The sequence below is a fragment of the Phyllopteryx taeniolatus genome, chromosome 11, assembly GCF_024500385.1.
Source record: "Phyllopteryx taeniolatus isolate TA_2022b chromosome 11, UOR_Ptae_1.2, whole genome shotgun sequence".
In the NCBI taxonomy this organism is placed as follows: Eukaryota; Metazoa; Chordata; class Actinopteri; order Syngnathiformes; family Syngnathidae; genus Phyllopteryx; species Phyllopteryx taeniolatus.
Window position 1 is genome coordinate 22119797 of NC_084512.1, and position 5898 is coordinate 22125694.

Here is a 5898-nt window from a genome sequence, read left to right on the forward strand (position 1 = left end):
TTGTCGGAGAGGGGTCGTGGCTAGCCAACTGTAATCTTCAGGGTCCTCCACTCCCGCTGACCTCCATCTAACGGCAGGCCCTCCCTCCCTGCGACGTAGCCCGCCCTTGCCACCACCACCGCGGCGGCGCCCCGCCTTTGGCTCACCCCTTCTCCGCCACTCTTTGCGTGACACCGCAACGCACGTTTGAGGCTCGTCCGCCTGGCCGCGGCGTGGTAGCTTGCCTTGCCCCCGCGCTAATGGCAATTAGCAGCGGCGGAAAGGCCCCGTCCGCGCCTTGCGAACGGCGAGCGGCATGCAATTAGCCACAATAACGTTAATGCGTTGTTGGGGGAACAAAGAGGCAAAAACAGACTGGCGGTGCAACGGGGAGCGGGGTGCTAATGGTAGGGGAGCGGCACATTTGAACAGACAGGAGACCAAATCGGAAAGATGATCAAATGGACAAAGAATTACAGTTTAGTTTTTTTCCCCCTCTAATTACCCGACACTTTCATGTGACAACCGACGGAGGGAGTTTTGAATTCAAGTCAACTCCGGTCAGCGGTCTTTGGGCCTCACACTGAGGTGAGCGCTTTTATTTCCTCAAAGTAGAACAAAAAGCGCACAAGGAGATGGTCATGCGGCGTGCGCGCCAACATTTATTCCTCGACTTGATTAGACACAAATGTTTGGCCATTCTCCGATATGGACTTTTTTTATGACCGTATTTCACAGGAATGTTTTGGTAGAGCACAGACCTCTGCCAAGGCTGACTGTATGAAAACTATTTGATTTACAGGGGGTCCTCGGTTTACGACGTTTCCAACATACACTACTCACCAAATGTTAGTCATTTAGGGCTTTTGGGTGAAATTTCAGGATGGACCGAAAATGCACTATAACCGTTAACAGGTGAACTTAATTTGACCTTGTCTAAACTTTTCAACGCACGTGTACCTGTTCAATGTCTAGAAGTGTTTCTCATACAAATAATGACTGTCATTGTGACTTCAAATAATGCGGTAGTGGAGGTTAATGAGAAACTATTGAGCGTTCTGATGTATGCATACAAATTTGGGTTATGGCATCGACGTATTTGTGTTTGTTAGTTAGCAGGCTACCATCTGGTCCATGCAGGATGACTAACAGAGCAACAGTAAACAAACAGTAAGGAAACACCGGCTCACTTCTCCTGTCCTGTCCCATTCTGACTCGTTCCTGTCCTATTTTCTACTCCTTCTTCCCCTTCTTCACATGGTGTATCTCTGCCTTCCCGGTCCACAAAAAAAATAAAATACAAATAAAACACCTTTCTCACTACTCCTGTTCTGTCTTGTGCCGTCTTGTCCTATTTGCTACTCATCACGTCCCTTTCTCACAGGGTTTAGCACTGCCTTCTGAGTCCACTTAGGACTCTTCATAAATACATAAAATACATCTGGCTCACTGCTCTTGCGCTGTCCTGTTCTATTTGCTACTTAACTTGATTAGACACTTTCACAAATGTTTTGCCATTCTCTAAAATGACGGTTTAAGGGATTTGTATGACCGTATTAAAATAGAATGCGTCTCACTACTATTGTTCCTGTCCTGGGCTGTCCTGTCCTATTTCTCGCATCCTTTCCTAACAGGTTGTAGCACTGCCTTCCCAGTCCTCATTCAGATAAAATCCAACTCCTACTGTACGTCATGTTATTGTTGTCATATACTGCCATTATGCTGTTATTGTATTCTTTTCTTTTTGTTCTCTTTGTAACCATGTTTTGTCTGACTACATTTTCATTAAATATCCATCTCAGAAAAACTGTTCCGACATCTAAAGGCATACAGATCCACCATCCTAATCCTTCTAACAGTATGTGTCCCATTTACTGTTTCACTGTGTCAACATGACTGCTGTGAAAAAGGCCATTAAAACAACAAAGCTAGTGGTGGCCTATGAAAATTAATAGTGTAATGTGTTTCTTGCAAACACATGCAACTGATTTTCACCTCTCAGACATGTTATTCTTTGCCGTCTTGTAGCATCTTCGTGCCATGGAACGATGTTCAAAATCACCCTCATTAGTCTGATGGTCCGGTGTAGTGTGTTATAAAATGTTATAAAGCACCTGATTGAGGCTGGACCCTAATAAAGATGAATGTATTCAACATTGTTATTCACTATTGACAGACCCTGCTAAAATAACAGATGTAACTTCTGCTCCAGAATCATTAATGAGTTTGTGTTTACTTTTTGACCCTTTTAAGGTACCATACTTTTTGGTACATGTTAGCAAATGAGCACATTTCACATATTTGCGGTGGATACGGACTGAGCCCTCCCCCGAATAGTGAAAAACGCACTGTAAAAGGGTTCAGAGGTGTCTGTAGATGCCACACAATGGCGTCAAAGCCCTATTAGGGACTTTCATTGTACACAATTTAGATAAGAATAACGTGTTTTCAATTGACATTCTGGACACATGATTCTTTAACACTTAAAAATGATTTTACTCGATAAATAGACACAATCTATTCTGATCAAACCATGAGGAATTATGCAAATAGAAAAAAAATGAGTTTCCTGAGTCAAACTGGTGCCACTGCAAAACTATTGCTAACTCTACAGGACATTTTTTTTAAGTTACATTTTCATATTCCGGCCCATCACACAAGATGAATTGTAACCTTCATACAAGTTTAAAAAGTAAGATAACCATTAGAAACCGTAAAAGCCATGGAGGCAAGTACTTCATTTGGAATAACACACATTTCAAAAAGCCAAAAACGCTTAGACTTAAAATGTTGATCAGATATCTCACAGGTTTTGCTGATGTCTCACATGAAGTCATGTATGAAGACTATTGACTTTAGAGGTTCCTCTGTGCATTAGCGCTAACAATTTTCATAGACAACATGGACAGCTATATGACAATACGATTTCAGTGAATTGTGGGATTTGTTGTGTTTATATCCTGACAATTGGGATTCTCTTGCACTTTGGGCCGCCCGGCTCAAGTTTGCCATATTTGTCTCTGGTTGATCAGGAAATAGCCCGACGACTTTTCCTGCTTTTTTGGAAAAGAGGATTTATAACTATGTATTTTTCAGTGTTACAACGAAAAGCTCTAGGTTTTTGACAAGCGGAAGCAAGAAATAGGTAATTCTTCAGCGTATTACAATCATGCCAAGATATCGGGGAGTCTGGGCTCATTCATGAGTTCCAGCTATTTGGAGACCGCTTTGATGTATACTTGAGCCAAAGGCCTCTTATAGAAGCGTAGTGCTTTTGACAGCTATAAAGCTTTTTTTGTGGGGGGCGTCAATTAGCATGAGGCTCAGTCCCTATCCTTTCCAGTAGGGGGAAAATAACTTGATATATTGATACAACCCAAAAAAAAATTATTATTAGACTTCACACTTGAAATCTGGAGCCAAGATGCAAACCTAAAATCTCAGAAGTGTGAAGCTGACGTACTAACCAGTAGTTCACCAAACTTCCCGAAAATGATAATAAAATACATTATTAATACTTTGTGTGTGTGTGTGAGGGTGGGGTGGGAGGGGGGTACCCAAAGGGTCTCGAAACATAGTTGGATGGAGTATATTAAAGTCCAAGGCAACCCACAGCAGGCCGAGCAAGAACTTTTCAAGTCAAGGTTGTGAGTGGCGATGCATTCGGGTGAAGATGTATCTTTCTGCTTTTTGGTTTTAGTTCTGTACAGGAAAAAAATAAAATAAAATCCTGCAGTCTCACATGCAGAGGTTTACACAGGATAGTTTGTTGGGTGTTGTGTGCAACAACAACAAAAAAAAAACTAGCAAGCCGGTGTCCCCTGAGCAGCAGCCGACTTCACCTTGGCGGAGTAATGCTGTGATATTCTGTTTATTCTTCACTCACTTCATTTTACTCAGAGGAAATCCTCTGGAGATGGCTTATCTTGGAGCTGGAACAGGTGCACTCTAATTTACTCCTATTGCTTGGGGAGCCCAGGGGCCCCTGTAGAGAAGAAAGTAGCGATGTAGCGCACTCCAACTGTAGCGCACAAACAGCCAGAGAAAGAGCATTTAATCGAAAAGAAAGGAAAAACACAGTGAGCGCGAGCTTTTTTGCCAGTTTGGACACCAGGAAAAAAAAATATCCTTTTTTTATGGAAGAGAAAGGAGCTGTCATTGAATTTAACTTTCATTGGTTCAATGCTGTTTACTTTGCTGGAAAGGGTCGTGCTACACTTGACAAAGCAGCAGATGACGTGTGGGACCACTTGTTGTATTACCGCTGCATAATCAAATGCTTCCTCAACATTTTGGGCGCGGGCTGGGGGGGGGGGGGAAGAAAAAAAACACGAATTGCTGGCTCGCCGACAATGTCAAACGTTACCGAAGTTTGCAGTTTTAAAACTGCTAGCAATTTTTTTATTTAGCCTCACTTCACTAACCCCTGTCTCTCGTGTCTGAAATAGCTGCGCTAGCAATACTAAGCTAGCATTAGCACTGTAAACTAGCCAACCTTAGCAATGGCTGCTTCATCAGTAACAGTAGAGGGAATAAAGAAGTAGTAGTAGACTTATTCGTAATAGAGTCTTACTATAAAACAAAATGTATTAGTTTGAAGTTTGATTTATTGGAATTCACAATCAATTAAAAATCAAAAAGAGGTGATAAACGTACCTGTCGAGCAGAAATGTTGCTCTCCTTCTCTTTGCTACTCTTTCTTGCCCAGTTGTTAGCAAACGAACGATGGGCATTTGTAGTTATTTATTTATTTTTTTTACCCCCAGACACTCTCGCGACTCTCCAAAATAGTTTTCGAGAAGCTGTTGAAGTCCCAGGAAACAGGTGAGAGTCAGGCTGCGGGGCTGTGCAGGTGAGCGGCTACTGTATGAGCGCGCCGGCGAGTGCACGGCAAATGATTGACAACGCCTTGCTAGTAGAATTCTAGATTTGCGTTTTTTCTTCTGACATTATGACGTTTTCTTTCTGATGAAATTTCAAATATATTAGCGTAAAGATTTTCATGTATTCATACGTTTACATTCTGACTATTCTCGTAAAAGGATGTTTTTGTAGTTATGTAATTAATTTTTACTTTAATTTATTACTTTTTTGGTAATGTCTTTTTTTTTACGACTTTATTCTCATACAATTATATTTTTTCTAAGATTAATAAGAGTTTTTTTTCCCTCAACATATATTGCGACTTTTGTAGTAACATTCAGATTGTTTTCTCGTAATAGTACTTTTTTAAAAATTCTTAATTCATTAATTTGACATTATCGCTTTGGTTTTTATATGACTATTTTTTTCTTGTAAGTTCACAACAGTTTAAAATTAAATTTTTAATATTGTGATTTTGTTGTAATAACATGACTTTTCCAGTAATATTAAGAATTTATTCTCATATAATTCAGACAATATTCTAGTTGTTTCATGCTTTTTTTCTCTTAATGTTACAACTTTTGTCTTGTAATTTTACTGTTTATTTGCAACTAATTTTTCTAGGACTGTATGGTCTGAAAAAGTTCATTTTTTTCTCGTCATACATATTTACGACTTTATTCCCATAAAGTTCATGGTTTTTCCTTTGAATATAACATTTCACTCTCAAAATATTGAATGTTTTGTCGTAACCTCAGGACTTTTTTTTTTTCCGCAGTAATTTTTAGACTTTTTTTCAACATTTCTTCTCTTGTAATAAACCTTTGTCTAGTAACGTTACAACGTTGTAATGCTCTGACTTCTCGCGACTTGTCTCGCCATGTGATTGTTCTCAGTGTGTAGCCTTGTTCCTGCACACTCTCCAGCTTTCAACTTTGAATTTACTCCCCAATTCCTTTTCTTGGTAGAAGAATGTTGTGTTTTTTTGTGTGTGTTTTGAAGAGTGGAGCTGCTATGTTATTTGTTCGCTATATTATAAGTCTGAATTCAGTCAGT

The 5898-nt window shown here is 40.1% G+C and overlaps 1 long non-coding RNA gene across 1 annotated transcript; it reads left to right on the forward strand.

The window, feature by feature from the left end:
- The first annotated feature begins 287 nt into the window (after positions 1 to 287).
- On the forward strand, positions 288 to 4796 carry LOC133485391 (uncharacterized). Its single transcript, XR_009790683.1, has 3 exons — positions 288 to 567; positions 1092 to 1149; positions 4746 to 4796. It is a non-coding gene; the product is annotated as an uncharacterized LOC133485391 (long non-coding RNA).
- Positions 4797 to 5898: the final 1102 nt, after the last annotated feature.